Raw genomic sequence first — 16972 nt, 5'->3', positions numbered from 1 at the left:
GCAGTTTATGAAAAGCCCACAGCTAATATCATCCTCAATGGGGAAAAACTGAGAGCTTTCCCCCTGAGATCAGGAACACGACAGGGGTGCCCACTCTCACCACTGTTGTTCAACATAGTGCTGGAAGTCCTAGCATCAGCAATCAGACAACAAAAGGAAATAAAAGGCATCAGAATTGGCAAAGAAGAAGTCAAACTTTCACTTTTCACAGCTGACATGATACTCTACATGGAAAACCCGATTGACTCCCCCAGAAACCTTCTAGAACTGATCAGTGAATTGAGTAAAGTTGCAGGATACAAAATCAATGTACAGAAATCAGTTGCATTCCTATACACCAATAATGAAGCAGCAGAAAGAGAAATCAAGAAACGGATCCCATTCACAATTGCACGAAAAACCATAAAATACCTAGGAGTAAACCTAACCAAACATGTAAAAGATCTGTATGCAGAAAACTATAAAAATCTTATGAAGGAAACTGAATAGGACACAAATAAATGGAAAAACATTCCATGCTCATGGGTCAGAAGAATAAATATTGTTAAAATGTCATTATTACCTAAAGCAATCTACACATTCAAGGCAATCCTAATCAAAATTGTACCAGCATTCTTCGCAAAGCTAGAACAAACTATCCTAAAATTCGTATGTTACCACAAAGACCCCGAATAGTCAAAGTAATATTGAAGAAGAAATCCTAAATGGGAGGCATCACAATCCCAGACTTTAGCCTCTACTACAAAGCTGTCATCATCAAGACAGTATGGTGTTGGCACAAAAACAGACACATAGACCAATGGAATAGAATCAAGAACCCAGAACTGGGCCCACAAATGTACGGCCAATTAATTTTTGACAAACCAGGAAGAGTATCCAATGGAAAAAAGACAGCCTCTTTAACAGATGGTGCTGGGAGGACTGGACAGCAACATGCAAAAAAATGAAACTAGACCACTTTCTTACACCATACATAAATATAAACTCAAAATGGCTGAAGGACCTGAATGTGAGACAGGAAACCATCAAAGTCCTAGAGGAGAAAGCAGGAAACAACCTTCTTGACCTCAACCACAGCAATTTCCTACTCGACACATCCCCAAAGGCAAGGGAATCAAGAGCAAAAATGAACAATTGGGACTTCGTCAAGATAAAAAGCTTCTGCACCACAAAGGAAACAATCAAGAAGACTAATAGGCAACCAACGGATTGGGAAAAAATAGTTGCAAATGACATGTCGGATAAAGGGCTAGGATCCAAAATCTATAAGGAACTCGCCAAATTCCACACCCAAAAAACAAATAATCCAGTGAAGAAATAGGCAGAAGACATGAATAGACACTTCTCCAAAGAGGACATCCAGATGGCCAACAGACATATAAAATGACGCTCAGCATCACTCATCATTAGGGAAATACAAATCAAAACCACAATGAGATACCACCTCATGCCGGTCAGAGTGGCTACAATGAACAAATTAGGAGACTATAGATGCTGGTGAGGGTGTGGAGAGATGGGCACCCTCCTACACTGTTGTTGGGAATGTAAACTTGTGCAGCTGCTCTGGAAAATAGTGTGCAGGTTCCTCAAAAAATTAACAACAGAACTTCCCTATGACCCAGCAATAGCACTGCTAGGGATTTATCCAAGGGATAAAGAAGTGCCAATGCAGAGGGGCACATGTACCCCAATGTTCATAGTAGCACTTTCAACAATAGCCAAATCATGGAAAGAGCCTAAATGTCCATCAACTGATGAATGGATCAGTGGCAACTGATGAATGGAAGATGTGGTTTATCTATACAATGGAATACTACATGGCCATTAAAAAGAATGAAATCTGGACATTTGTAGTAATGTGGATAGAACTCGGGGGTGTCATGCTAAGTGAAGTAAGTCAGGCAGAGATGAACAGATACCATATGTTTCCACTCATAAGTGTAACAGGAGAAACTTAGCAGAGGACCATGGAGAGGGGAAGGAGGGAGTTGGGGAGAGGGAGGGATGTAAACCATGAGACTCTTTTGAATACTGAGAACAAACTGAGGGCTGATAGGGGAGGAGGCGAGGAGAAGCGGGTGATAGGCACGGAGGAGGGCACTTGTTGGGATAAACACTGGGTCTTACATGGAAACCAATCTGACAATAAACTATAAAAGAAAATAAAAGCAATACGTGAAGAGACTTTGGTTGAAATTTTTCCAAAATTGTAAAAAGACATCAAGTTAGATATTGCATGTATGACATCATGCAATAGCTTATATATAGCTATTATGTAACAACTCATAATACAACTGCTGAACATTAAAAATAAAGTCAGTGTTAAAACCAGCCACAAAATAAAAGACACATTTCCTTCAACAGAAATGATGGAAGCCATAGGATATGATAGGATGTCTCTAATGTACAGAAAGAGAATAAGAAGCAAAAATGTCTTTTAAAAGTGAGGAGGGAATGAAGACATTTCCAGACAGAAAAAAATAAATAGAGAATTTGTCAAGAGCACAAATGTACTAAAAGAAATACTAAAGGGAGTTCTTCAGGGAAAAGAAAACTAGTGCTGTTCCAAGATGGAAATATAAAGCTGTAGGAAGAAATGAAGACCAAAAGAGTGGGCAAAGATATGCATAAATCTAAATAAATTTGTGTGTTTTGATCACACAAAACATTATATTCGGTAGGATTTAAAAAAATATGGAGGGGCACCTGGTTGGCTCAATCAGTTAAGTGTCTGACTTCAACTCAGGTCATGACTTCCCGGTTCATGAGTTTGAGCCCTGTGTCATTGGGCTCTGAGCTGACAGCTTGGAGCCTGGAGCCTGCTTTAGATTCTGTGTCTCCCTCTCTCTGCCTCTCCCCCACTCATGCTCTGTCTTTCAAAAATAAATAACCATTAATTTTTTTTAAGTTTAAAAAATATATATAAAACTATAATTATATACAATAAAAATTTTAATTATTTTAGTAGTAAATAGTGATAGTAGGCTCTGCAGTTCTAGTATTTTCTAGAAAGTGGTAAAAGTATTAATTTATATTATATTCTAAGTTAAGGCTTAACTATATTAGATTCTAAAGTTAAGGATTCATGGTATAACCTCTGGTGTAAAAAAATAAAAAGAAAAAAGAATAAATGTAAAGCAGATGAATAAAGAATATGTAACAAGAGTGGGAAATTAACAAAAATGTAATAAAAGCAAGGTCAAAAAGGAATTAGAAAAGGAACATGTAAAGGTGGAACAGAAATCAAATTATTAGACAACAGACATATAGCAAAATGTTATAGGAATTACATCAATTTTAACTGATCTGCAAGTTCTGATGAAAAGACTTTTCAGGCAGTGCGGTGCCTAGAGGGAAAGCGAGAGGGAGACGGACGTTGAGAGAACAAGAAGGAAGGAGAGAAAATGGCACCCATGGATTACATACCTACAGTCAAGCTGCAGCCCAGCAGGGCTCCAGCGCTTACACCGCCCAGCCCACTCAAGGATATGCACAGACCACCCAGGCATATGGGCGGCAAAGTTATGGAACCTATGGACAGCCACTGATGTCAGCTATCCCCAGGCTCAGACCACTGCGACCTATGGGCAGACTGCCTATGCAACTTCTTATGGACAGCCTCCAGCTGGTTACACGACTCCAACTGCCCCCCAGGCTACAGCCAGCCTGTCCAGGGGTATGGCTCTGGTCCTTATGATACCACCACTGCTATGGTCACTACTGCCCAGGCCTCCCATGCAGCTCAGTCTGCATATGGCACTCAGCTTGCTTACCCAGCCTATGGGCAGCAGCCGGCAGCCACCGCACCTGCAAGACCACAGGATGGTAACAAACCCGCTGAGACTAGTCAACCTCAGTCTAGCACAGGGGGTTACAGCCAGCCCAGCCTAGGATATGGACAGGGTAACTACGGTTATCCCCAGGGATCTGGGAGCTACCCCACGCAGCCGGTCATGGCACCACCATCTTACCCTCCCACCAGCTATTCCTCTACACTGCCAGCTAGTTATGATCAGAGCAGTTACTCTCAGCAGAACACCCATGGGCAGCCGAGCAGCTATGGTCAACAGAGCAGCTATGGGCAGCAGCCACTCACTAGTTATCCTCCCCAAACTGGATCCTACAGCCAGGCTCCAAGTCAATATAGCCAAAGGAGCAGCAGCTACGGGCAGTGGAGTTCATTCGGACAGAACTACCCCAGTAGCATGGGTGTTTATGGGCAGGAGTCTGGAGGATTTTCCGGAGCAGGAGAGAACCGGAGCATGAGTGGCCCTGATAACCGGGGCAGGGGAAGAGGAGGATTTGATCGTGGAGGCAAGAGCAGAGGTGGGCGGGGAGAAGAACGGGGTGGAATGGGCAGCACTGGAGAGAGAGGTGGCTTCAATAAGCCTGGTGGACCCATGGAGGAAGGACCAGATATTGATCTAGACCCACCTGTAGATCCAGATGAAGACTCTGACAACAGTGCAATTTATGTGCAAGGCTTAAATGACAATGTGACTCTAGATGATCTGGCAGACTTCTTTAAGCAGTGTGAGTAAGATGAGCAAGAGAACCGGACAACCCATGATCCACATCTACTTGGACATGGAAACAGGAAAGCCCAAAGGCGATGCTACAGTGTCCTATAAAGACCCACTAACTGCCAAGACAGCCGTGGAGTGGTTTGATGGGAAAGATTTTCAAGGGAGCAAACTTAAGATTTCTCTTGCTCGGAAGAAGCCGCCAATGAACAGCATGCAGGGTGGTATGCCTCCCCGTGAGGGCAGAGGGATACTGCCTCTGCTCCGTGGAGGTTCAGGAGGCCCAGGAAGTCCTGGGGGCCCCATGGGTTGCATGGGAGGCCATGGAGGAGGCAGAGGTGGCTTTGCGCCAAGAGGGCCCCTGGGCTCCTGGGGGAACCCATCCGGAGGAGGAAATGTCCAGCACCGAGCTGGAGACTGGCAGTGCCTCAATCCAGGGTGTGGAAACCAGAACTTTGCCTGGAGAACAGAACGCAACCAGTGTAAGGCCCCGAAGCCTGAAGGCTTCCTTCTGCCACCCTTTCCACCTTCGGGTGGTGACTGCGACAGAAGTGGCCCTGGTGGCATGCAAGGAGGAAAAGGCGGCCTCATGGACCGCGTGGTCCTGGTGGTATGTTCAGAGGTAGCCGTGGTGGAGACAGAGGTGGCTTCCGTGGTGGCTGGGGCATGGACCAAGGTGGCTTTGGTGGAGGAAGACGAGGTGGCCCCGGTGGGCCCCCTGGACCTTTGATGGAACAGATGGGAGGCAGAAGAGGCGGGCGTGGAGGCCCCCGGAAAATGGATTAAGGCGAGCACCATCAGAAAGGCAGAGACCGGCCCTACTAGATGCAGAGACCCCACAGAGCTGCACTGACTACCAGATTTATTTTTTAAACCAGAATATGTTTTAAATTTATAATTCCATATTTATAATGTTGGCCACAACATTATGATTATTCCTTGTCTGTACTTTAGTATTTTTCACCATTTGTGAAGAAACATTAAAATAAGTTCAATGGTAGTGTGCCGAGTTTTTTTCCCCCTTCTTTTAAGGATGGTTGTTTAACTAAGACTAAACAATGGGAACTCCTTGTAAGCATGCTCAGTATCATTGTGGAGAACCAAGAGGGCCTCTAACTGTAACAATGTTCATGGTTGTGATTTTTTTAAAAAATAAAATTCCAAATGTTTATAAACAGAAAAAAAAATAAAAGACTTTTCAGACAAGGAAGATATGTACATCACAAACACTAACTTAAGAAGCCAAAAGAAAGCTATTGTAGTGTTTGCAAAAATAAGGAAGCAAAGGCATTTCTAGAAATAAAAAGAATCCCTTCATAATGATAACAGGGCCAAACCTTCAGGAAGATGTAATAATTCTAAATTTCAAAACACAAAAGATAAATTGTACCATAATAGTACCTAATAGAATTAAAATCAGAAATAGACAAATACACAGATAAAAGGAAATTTTAGCACATCTGTCTCATAAAGTGATAGGACAAGACAAACATTGGTAAAGATAAAATCAGTTTGAATAAGTTTAACAAACCTGACCTTCACAACTGACATATATGAAACATTATGCTTGATAATAAAGGAATAGACACACTTTCCAAGTGTGTATGGAAAGCTTGCCAATACTGATAACATCCTGGGCCATAGGAAAAATGTCATAGTTTTAAATAACTGAAATAATTCAATGTTCTGAGAATTGTGGAATGAAGCTAGAATTCCTACCAAAAAAATCTTGTAAATACTTCTCTATTCTTCAAAATAATTCTAAGCCACACTTTAGAATTGTCATTAGGTTGGAGGGGAATCATAATAAAAATTAGAAAATATTTTAAATGGAATAATGATCAAAATATTTCACATTAATTTTTGTAGGGGTACAACTAATACTATGCTTTGAAAAAAGTTCACCAAATATATGGAGTAGAAAAAGCCCAAAAATCAATGATTTAAGTATCCTATATAAAGATGTTTGAAAGGAAAGAACATTTTATTCAAAGAGATTAAAAGGAAGGCGATAATAATGAGAAGAGCAGAAATGAATAAAATAGAAAAAATGTACCAAAAAAAACAAAACCACAAGCCATTTTTTTTGTTTTTTGTTTTTGCAAAATACTAATGAAATTCATATTACTAGTAACACCTCAAAAGACAACCAAAGAACATACAAATTACCAAAATCAGGATTGAAAAAGAGGGCATCATTACAGATCTTGTAGACATTAAAAGGATCACATGAAGGGTTTTTTCTTTAACTTCACCCACAAAATTTAAAAATTCACCTGAAAAGGAAAAATTGCTTAAAAAGTACAACTTATCAGACCCTACACAAGAAAACACAGAAAATCTAAATTGTCCTATATTTGCTTTGAAAGTTGAATCTGTAATAAAAAATGAAACCTCTATTAATGGTGTTTAATTATTTCACGGGTAAAATTTTTTAAAAATGTAAAAATAATAGTGTTTTTCAGGGAATAGAAAAGAAACAAATGCTTTCTAACTTGTTATATGAAGTGGGGATAATATTGTTATAAAAATCTGTCCAAAAGGAAAAGAATCCAACTCTTGGTTTTGGCTCAGGTCTTAATCTCCCGGTTCGTGAGATCAAGCCCCATGATCGGCTGAGCAGGCTGACAGCACTAAGCCTCCTTGGGATTCTCTCTTTCCCTTTCTGTCTCTCTTGCCCAAATAATAAATAAATAAACTGGAAAAAAAAAACAAAACCATATATCACAACCAAGCAAGATTCATTCTAGAAATGAATGAAGTTGATTTAACATTTTTTAAAAAAGGGGGCATCTGGGTGGCTCAGTCAGTTAAGTGGCTGACTCTTGATTTCAGCTCATGTCATGATCCGATGCCTCATGGGATCAAGTCCAGTATTGGGCTTGCGCTGACAGTACAGAGCCTGCTTGGGATTCTCTCTCCCTCTCTCTCTCAGCTTCTCTCCCACTCACACACACACTCTCACTCTCTCTCAAAATAAATAAACTTAGGGGGAAAAAGCCAATTGAACTAATCACCGTAACAGAATAGAGAATAATCATGTGATTAATTCCACAGATATAGAAAAAAGCATTTATAAAATTGAACACTTAAATGATGCAACAAATTAAAAAAATCCCTTAGCAAACTAAGAGTAAAATGATAATTTTCTTAAACTAGCAAGTAGTACTCACATAAAACCTACAGAGAACAAGAGTGAAATATTAAAAGCTTTCTCTCTGAAATTGGAAATGAGATCATTACACTTGATATCACCGCCTCCATTAAAAATTGTGCTGGAGGTGCTAGGAAATGATATGAGCTAAAAAAAGTAAAAATTATAAGGCTTTGAGAAGTAAGTGTAATTCATAAGTTTTACATATTTTCTATGTGGAAAATCCAAAAGATTTATGATCAGGAATTCACAGGTGATCTTAGCAAGTACACTGGATGCAAGGCTAATATAAAATACTGATTTTTCAAACAATTAGAAAATAAAACTCTAAAAGATATTCTATTTATAACAGCATTAAAATTCTTGAACAGTAAGGGATAAGCCTAACAAAATAAGTACAAAACACCTACTGAGAGAATCAATAAAGATCTAAATAAACAGAAGATGATGTATTCTATGTATGTATGACCATGTATCGGAGACCTTAATACTGTAAATATATCATTTCTCCATAAAGTGATTATAGATTTGATGCAGTTCCAATCAAAATCCCAGGAGGTAATAAGATTTAGATAAAAATGCATAAAACAAAAATAGCCTATATTTATTTATTTATAAATTTTAAATCTGAGTATAGATGATACACAATATGATACTACTTTCAAGTGTACAACATAGTGATTCGCCTTCTCTATACTTCATGTTATGCTCACTACCAGCGTATCTACCCTCTATCACCATAAATGCCATTACAATACCAGTGAATGTATTCTCTATGCTGTGCCTTTTCCCCCCAACTTACTCATTTCATAACTGGAAACTGTATCACCCTATTTCGCCCATTCCCCCACTTCTCTCCCCTCTGACAACCATCATTTTGTTCTCTATTCTGACACTTCTGATTCTGCTTTTGTTTCTTCATTTATTCATTCATTTTGTTTTTTAGATTCCACACATGAGACAAATCATATGGTAATTTGTCTTTCTCTGATTAACTTATTTCACTTAATATAATACTCTCCAGGTCCATCCATCTTGAACCAAATGCCAAGATCTTATTCTTTTTTTTTTATGGTTGTGTCAGATTTAAATTAGCCAATATTTAAAGAAAATACTCTATGTTGGGCATTATTTTTATTTTACATGGCATTATGTTTACATAGTATTATTACTTTTTTACCACTATGGCAGGTTTAATTCCTTTCTTCTGAGTCTAATGTAGGAACATAAGCATAATTTAAATCTCAAGGATATGGTTGGAAGAATTTAGAAGTCCTAATCTATGGGTTTACTTATTCAGAATCTGTTGACTCAGTTTGGGAATCATACAGAGTATAAGCAAAGGAACAAATAAAATCTTTAAGGTTTCATAAAACAACCAAGGTTCTTGTAGACGGCTGTAAATTTGGATTTGAGCTTTGCCACTTAAAGGCTACGTGACATGAGCAAGTAATTCCATCTTACATGGTCTCATTTCCTCCACAGTAAACATAAGATTTATTATTCCTCCCTAGAAGGATGGTTCTGAGGTAAAAAGATACAATTTTTAAAAATAGAGAAGATATTCATGTTGACAAACAGAAGATACTCAGTGTTACTTACATTTCTTCCCACTTCAGATCAACATACTGACTGACCTTGTAGTTGCTGAAAATGATCAACTAAATAGCAATGCATTATTCAGGTTGAGTGGCAATTAAATTCAACTTCAAGTTTGGTGGGAAAAGGAAAAATATGCCCAAACTTTTGTTTCCTTTTATTACAAATTCTGCTAAGTAGTTTTTGAGTTTTTAGGGAAAGGGAAATCTGTGTGCTTTACAATTTTATCAATTTTGCTTGGGGGTCTGGGTTTGTAGGTGCATCTTTGGATCTCAGATGCTGAATTTCATTCTTGAGAGATAATGAAACCTAGAACCAAAGAGCAAAAGGCTTTAAAAAATTTTTTTTAACATTTTAAAAATTTATTTTTGAGAGACAGAGAGAAACAGAGCACAAGCAGGGGAGGGGCAGAGAAGAGGAAGACAGAATCCAAAGCAGGCTCCAGGCTGCAAGCTGTCAGTCCAGAGCCTGACAAGGGGTTCAAACTCACAAACCACAAGACCATGACCTGACCTGAAGTCCGAGGCTTAGCTGCTTAGCAACCTAGTTGTCCCCAAAATGCTTTTATTTTAGTGCCACCGCTCATCAGTTGGCTTCTGAGAGCATATACAGAGAAAGGTTCGGAGGTTGAATGTGAACTCACCAAAAAAAGAAGCTACATCTGCTATGAGCTGTGGGATGTGGTAGGAATAGCACTCCAGGCCATTTTGCTGAGAATCTGCCCCACCCCCACAGTGGACAGCACTTCAGAGCAGGAGAAATCCTCTCGACGTAAAAAAAATGTTTACAAGCTTCCCCATGATAGAAAAGTAGTACTTAGCAATTTCCATTAAACACTAAAACAAATGATGACCACAGGTTTGGGTTTCTATAACCTATATGTGCTTTACGCAGTATTTTTCAAAACTAAGAAAACCTGTGGATGTTTATTGGATCAAAAATAAAGTGAGAAGGTTTTAAAAAAGTCCATGGCACCGTATGTACAAAAGTTGTTTATATAGGATGTTTGCATGTAGATATATTCACTGAGCAATATTATGATTTAAGTTTGTTTCATAATGAGATAGGTGGTCTCATGTGACAGAAAATGGACAGAATGGTATCATTAGGGGTGTATATTGGATTGCAGAGTATAAGTACCTAAAATTTCCTACTTTCCTTCTTCTCGTCAAAAACACACATGGCTCTTTCCCATTTAGTCCACCCAGAAAGCATGGATACCGCAACACCATTCAGGAAGTTGATGGGTCACATTGTGTAAAATCACACAAAATCAGAAGCACAGATCAAAAGACGTCCTGAATGCCAACCTACGGCATCATACTGTGTTACCAAGTTTGTCGGCATCTCTACTAGCAAGTTCCAGAAAATAAAGCAAATCAAGTCAATATGGATAGTTGGTCTGCAATGATTTATAAATACCAAATTTATGTAATCTTGGCTCCATGGTAAGATGATGAATATAACACATTTCTTCATATACTGTAGGAGTTTTTATGTTAACACGTCAGCACATTTTTAGTTACTTAGATGTAGCCATGAAATATCTTTTTTCCCTGTTAGTTGGCAATGTAAGGTAGAATTTTTTTAAACATTCCTCAATGTTGTCACTCCTTGCACACCAGCTGAATCCGAACTTAAACAGAAAACAACATTGCCAAAGCTAATAAACCATGACTCTGGAGACATTGGCCAATGAACAGTTCAGTAGTTTATGTTAAGCATCCACAAATCTTCTGGTTTTGGGGGGTGGGCAGAAAGAAATCCATGTCTTTCTCATATTTCTTTTAATCATTCTACTCTTTGCCTGTGCAATGAAGCCCAGGCAAAGACCTGATAAAATTTTGGTTCCCTTACCCAGCTATAACATCCTAATTTAGTATCAGCGAAGACTGTAACCTCCCTATTTCATCTTCTTGTTGCTGTTTTAAATACAGCACTGTGTCATTTTCAGACCTCAGTGCAAGGCTTCTGATTTTAAGACTACTAGCCAGGAGTTTCTTAGAGTCATTAATCATTGATAGAGCTAAAACACTTTGGAGCTGAACAAGTTAAGGTGCCTGGGAACTCCCGGGTATACCAGCTTCTTAACTATATGTAAGGCGTTGTGTAAGGTGCAAAAGATGTACGTAGACAGGATACGGTTCCTGCCCTTGGAGGCCTTCTATATGCCTACCAAATTATAGCATTAAATTCAACAATGACTCACTGAGCATTTACTATGAATAGGACATTTTACAAGACTGCATGAGATACTCTGTCCTTACGCTCAAGTTGATTAGGATCTTTTCAAATAGTTTAGGATTTCTAGTGAAGTAAAAATACACATAGAATACTACAAGTGTTCGTGATTCTAATATGTACATAATACACCTTCTTATCTCATCTTCTCAAATGGAAATTTTTTTAAGGCAATGACCTTCTGAGGCTTATTTTTAATATTTCTAATACCAACTCTAACCCATGAGGATATACTTAAGGGGACTACTTGACAACTGTGGAAAATAGACATGAATTTTTTTCCCATAAAGTGTGGTAGATGCCACAACAGAAGTATTATCAGGTACCAAAGAAGGATAAAGAAGGAATAACTCATCTGGAAAGAGTCATAAATGCCAGTTGAATAAATGAATAAAAATATTAAAGGGAAGTTACTTGCGATTTAGAAGGCTTAAATTATTATTTTTCATTATACCTTATAAAATAGCTTGGGTATGACATTGCTTTTTGGAGCTAAGATTATTATTTTTATGTACACTCACTACCATATCTTAATAGTTGTATTTTGTTTTTCTTCAACCACAACAATGATTATTTGTCTTTGAATCGAAGAAAGCATAAAGTGATCCATGGAACTGAAGACACGATCTCTTTGAGACATTCTTCTGAATTGAAACTTGAAGAATATTGTGTTAGTGGAATTGCCTTAGATAGAAATGTTTTGAGTATTTCAATCAGGCATAAATGGAGCCATCAGAGGATGCCAGTGGAGGGTGGGTTTTGCAGTAAATATGCACTGTCTATTATGTGCTAGGCACTCTCGTGGACACTGGTGAAAAACAGAGACTAATACATTGGCTCTCGCTTCAAGAAGCTCACAACAAATAGACACATAAATGAGCAGGGAAAGAACAAACTTAAAATCTGGGCTACATTTTGCTTTGCTATCATGCATGCACTCTTTATTATAAGCTATGGTTCCCAAAGTATGGACCCTAGACCTGCATCAAGTATCATCAGCAAGCATCAAGTGCCATCAGCAAACTTGTCAAAATGCAAATTTTCTGGCCCCAGGCCAGATTTAGTGGTCATAAATCTGGGGTGGGGCCCAGCAATATGTGTTTTGACAAGATCTCTTAATGATATTAATAATGCGCATGAAAGTTTGAGAACCCCTCACGTTGCCTACCCTTTTCACCCCAGACATCAGTACTGCAACTCCAACTAAAATCGTGTCTTCCCAGTCATTATGGAAGTGGAAAAGGGTGACACAGTTATGTATATTAAACATGAGCCCCCGAATTTAACACTTATTAATCACTTCAACAACAATGTCTCTTCCCATCTACTTATGATCTTGGCATAGTTTATGTGGCAGCTTGTGGTTTTTTTCCCTCATCTTCTGTGATATCAGTCACAGGGCTTGAAACTGGATGAATATTTAAAAGAAAGTAGTTTTAAAGACCTCAGAGATCTCTTGTATATTCTTTGTTTATAAATTTAACTTCAGTGCAAAGGAATTATGACCATAGTACAACACTCTGGCTTCCTATACACTGGTAAATGTGTATATGGAGAGGAGGCAGCCATAAACAGTACACAGTCAGCTAAATCTCCTCTAAAGTAAGAAATGTTTAGGGATGCTATTCTGTTCCATCACCAGTAGTGGCAGCAGCACCTCCGACTATTCAAACCACTTTAAAGAAGAAAAGTGGTGCTCGATTACAGCTAATCAGACATCGCTTTATTTTTTGAAGTCTTTCAGGGTGTTTTATGAAATGGGTGTGCCTACTGTCATGGGACCCACCCCACGTGTCTGTCTAGCATAAAACACCTGTCTTAGACGAGAGAAGCAAGAGGCATGACGGGAACTTCTGTGCATTTGAGGATTTCTCTGTCACAATATTTTTGGTGAAACTAACAAGATAACCTCATCGATTGCCTTTGAGGAAGAAGTGAAAAAAAAAAAGCTAGAGACACATTAAACAGATGTCCCCATGGAACCTCATCAATTCCACCCAGGAGTTCAGAGGTGAGTAGAAAAGTAAACAACTTGGGATTTGAGATGTGGCATTTTCTTTCTAGTCTCCTTCCATGGCATTAATTCATCAGCCATATGGAACTCTCAGCCAGGAAGGAATGAACACAATAAAGTGGCCTAAGTAGGATTTCACTCAACAAATACACTTGAGTAAGGAATTCTTTATGTTTGGGGTTATTTTGTTGCCTTTCTTGGCTTCCTATTTGTATGCTTTGATTTTTTCTTAATTTAACTTTTTATCATCCCTCCACATCCAGTCTGAGAATTAAACATTTTGTAGGATACACCCGTGGCAGTGGCAGTGTGTTGGCTACTCAGTGGTCACCTTTCTTCCCTAAAAACAGACCTCTAACTAACAAGTAGTCTCAGGAGAAGGAGTCCCTACCCACAGTTCATGAGGATGAATGATAACTTATCTAGTTAGTCACTGGAATTTCGTTTGATTTGCCAGTAATTAGCCTGGAGTCAGCGCAAGACCCATTTCTGACTAATGAGATACAAGCGACAGTGTGAGGAAGTGTTTCCTTTCCAAGAAGACAAAGAGCTGTCTTCTTTGTTAGATTAGTCAGGTGAGGATATCTCCATGAGATGACAAGGGCTAGAACTAAAGGCAACTTATAAGGACAGAATGAAGGAAGGACAAAAAGAGCTTGCGGGAGCGGGGGGTGGGGGGGTTGGGGGGGGCTTCGTACTATCTTTAAGCAGATGGACCAATACCTTTAACCACCCATATCTGACTTTTTTTTTAATGTCTTTTTATTTATTATTTTGAGAGACTGAGAGAGCCAGTGTGAGCAGGGGACGGTCAGAGAGAGAGGGAGACACAGAACCGGAAGCAGGCTCCAGCTCTGAGCTGTCAGCACAGAGCCTGACGCGGGGCTCAAACCACGAACCATGAAATCATGACCGAGAAGAAGCCAGCCGCTTAGCCGACTGAGCCACCCAGGCGCCCCCATATCTGACTTCTTGCTTGGGGAACAAAACAAACATCTGTTTGCCGAAGACAGTATTGGTCAGGTTTCCAGTTATACACAGCTTAACATGTTTCTGGCAACATGAAGTGTATTTCAAAACTATTTCAAAGCTGACTTTATTTGAAGTCCAAAAGCAATATCCACACTTCCAAGGTATATACCCTATGGAACTGGGCAACATCTTTCCACTAATCAGAGAAAGGGCAACTGTGAGCCTTCTCCTGGAAGAAAAAAAAAAAATGGGAGTTCTAGGAAGTTTTGCCACAAGTATCTTTGCCACAAGCATTTTTGCCACATACATTTTCACTGTGTAACTAAAATTATGAAGCCTATAATTTAGATAATATAAAAATGGGAGTTGCACATCAATGTAAAAATGAAACTGAACTATCATCTGGTTATTTTTTAAGTCAAAATTGTCTTATGTTCAATTCATCCTGTAGTGAAACTGCTTGTGGCAAAGGTACTTGAGGTGAAAATTATGGACATACAAAAATGTTTCCATTTTATGTATTTATTAGAATTTAAAAAAATGTTTATTTTTGAGAGAGAGAGAGACAGAGAGAGAGGGACAGAGAGAGATGCAGAGAGAGAGAGAGAGGGGGACAGAGGAGCTGAAGTGGGTCTGTGCACTCAGTGCAGAGCCTGACGTGGGGCTCGATCCACAAAGTGGGAGATCATTAACGGATCCAAAGTTGGTCACCAACCTGAATGAGCCACCCAGCAGCCTCAAAATGGTTTCATTTTAATATAATGTGGGTACTTATTGTGAGGTAATAGCCAATTTCCATTTTATCAAATCCCAGTGAGGATTTTCAAACTTTTCAACTTGGTAAACTTACACATCACTGTGTACGTTTGTATTCATTTCATTCTACAATCTTTAAAAAAAAATCGTTTCTTACATTTTATTTATTTTTGAGAGACAAATCATGAACAGGGGAGAGGGAGAGAGACACAGAATCCGAAGCTAGTGGTCAGCACACAGCCGGATGTGGGGCCTGAACCCACGAACTGTGAGATAATGACCTGAGCCGAGGTCAGACACTCAATCGACTGAGCCACCCAGGTGCCCCTCATTGTACAATCTTAGAAATTGTCTTAACTTTGTCTCCCAGATCTTTTTATGTTTTATTTAAGTAATTTTATTCTAATTTCTGAGATCTTCTTTCTCTTTGGTTTTTATCTCTTCATTCCCCCCCTTGGTCTTCCGAGATATCTTTTAGAGAGTTTTAAAAAGGTTCTTTCCTCTCTGTTCCCTAAAACATTTTTGTTTCTCCAACAGTTAGCTTTTTAAAAACAGTATTTTTGAGAGAGATAGTGAGAGTAGGGGAGGGGTGGGAGAGGGACAGAAGATCTGAAGTGGGCTCTGTATTGACAGCAGTGAGCCTCACTGTGAGGCTTGAACTCACAAACCCACGAACCATGAGATTGCCACCTAAGCCGAAGTCAGACACTCAACTGACCGAGTCACCCAAGTGTCCCTCCCGTGGTTAGTTTTTAAACTCAGAGCTGGTGCTTCTTCTTCTCTTGCTAATGAGTATGTATTTTTATTTAAGTAAGGATGACCTGAAGTCTGAGCACAGTTAGAATGGGTTTCTTCTGCTGCTTAGTAAGTCTTTGTTATTCTCTGTTGCTCTTTCCCTAAGAGGATTATAACAAGCTCAAAGCATGTAAGTGTCCACTAGCAGGTTGGATTTAGTTTTAGCTGTCCGAGAGCAGGCCCTTCAAAAGCCTGAAGGAAGAGGGCTCTATTCTGGAACATCTCCACTAAGCCTTAGAAGCCTAAGCGTTCTACAGTCAGTTAATTCTATTTCTTTAGAGCACAATTCTCTTTTTGCTTTAGGGTAACTACTGTGTTCAAGTCACTGTACACGCGGAGACTGGGAAGGAAGGGGCAAAGACATCCGATTTATCCTGCTCAGACACACACGTTGTACTAACCCCACTCCTTACCTTTGCCTCTTGCACTCCTACTGCTTCTGGTTCCACCAGGTTCCACCTTGTACAGTGACTCCTGTTTCCTCCAGTTCTTTAGAATGTACTCCAGGTTGTGATTCTACCACTATTTTTTATCACTCCATAGCAACATCTTAAGTCTCTTTCTGTCTTCCAGAAATTTGTTGAAACCCCTCAATTTCTGGCACATCGTTTTCCTTTCTCTACTATACTAGAAGTTTACTCTTTCTCTTACTCCTAACTTCTTTTAGTGGGGCCTCAGGCAAGATAGAAGGCATGCCTCATATCAGTCCACAATTTCTACCATAATTCTCTTATTTTAAGTGTCATTCATTTCTCCTATCCTCTTACTTTACTTTCTTACTGACAGTTCCCTCTGGATGCCCTGCTCCAATTCTGATCTATGGGATTCCTGTCTTCCCTTCCTTCTGCTCTGTTCTCCTCATTTTTTTTTATAGTTTGTTGTCAAGTTGGTTTCCACATAACACCCAGGGCTCTTCCT

The 16972-nt window shown here is 39.3% G+C and overlaps 1 pseudogene; it reads left to right on the top strand.

Annotated features, from left to right (window-relative positions):
• The window catches only part of LOC115293374, a 16186-nt pseudogene extending 10838 nt beyond the window's left edge, over positions 1 to 5348 (top strand).
• Positions 5349 to 16972: the final 11624 nt, after the last annotated feature.

The sequence above is a fragment of the Suricata suricatta genome, chromosome 6 (genome assembly GCF_006229205.1).
Source record: "Suricata suricatta isolate VVHF042 chromosome 6, meerkat_22Aug2017_6uvM2_HiC, whole genome shotgun sequence".
Lineage (NCBI taxonomy): Eukaryota > Metazoa > Chordata > Mammalia > Carnivora > Herpestidae > Suricata > Suricata suricatta.
This window is presented reverse-complemented; position numbering and strand designations above follow the sequence as displayed.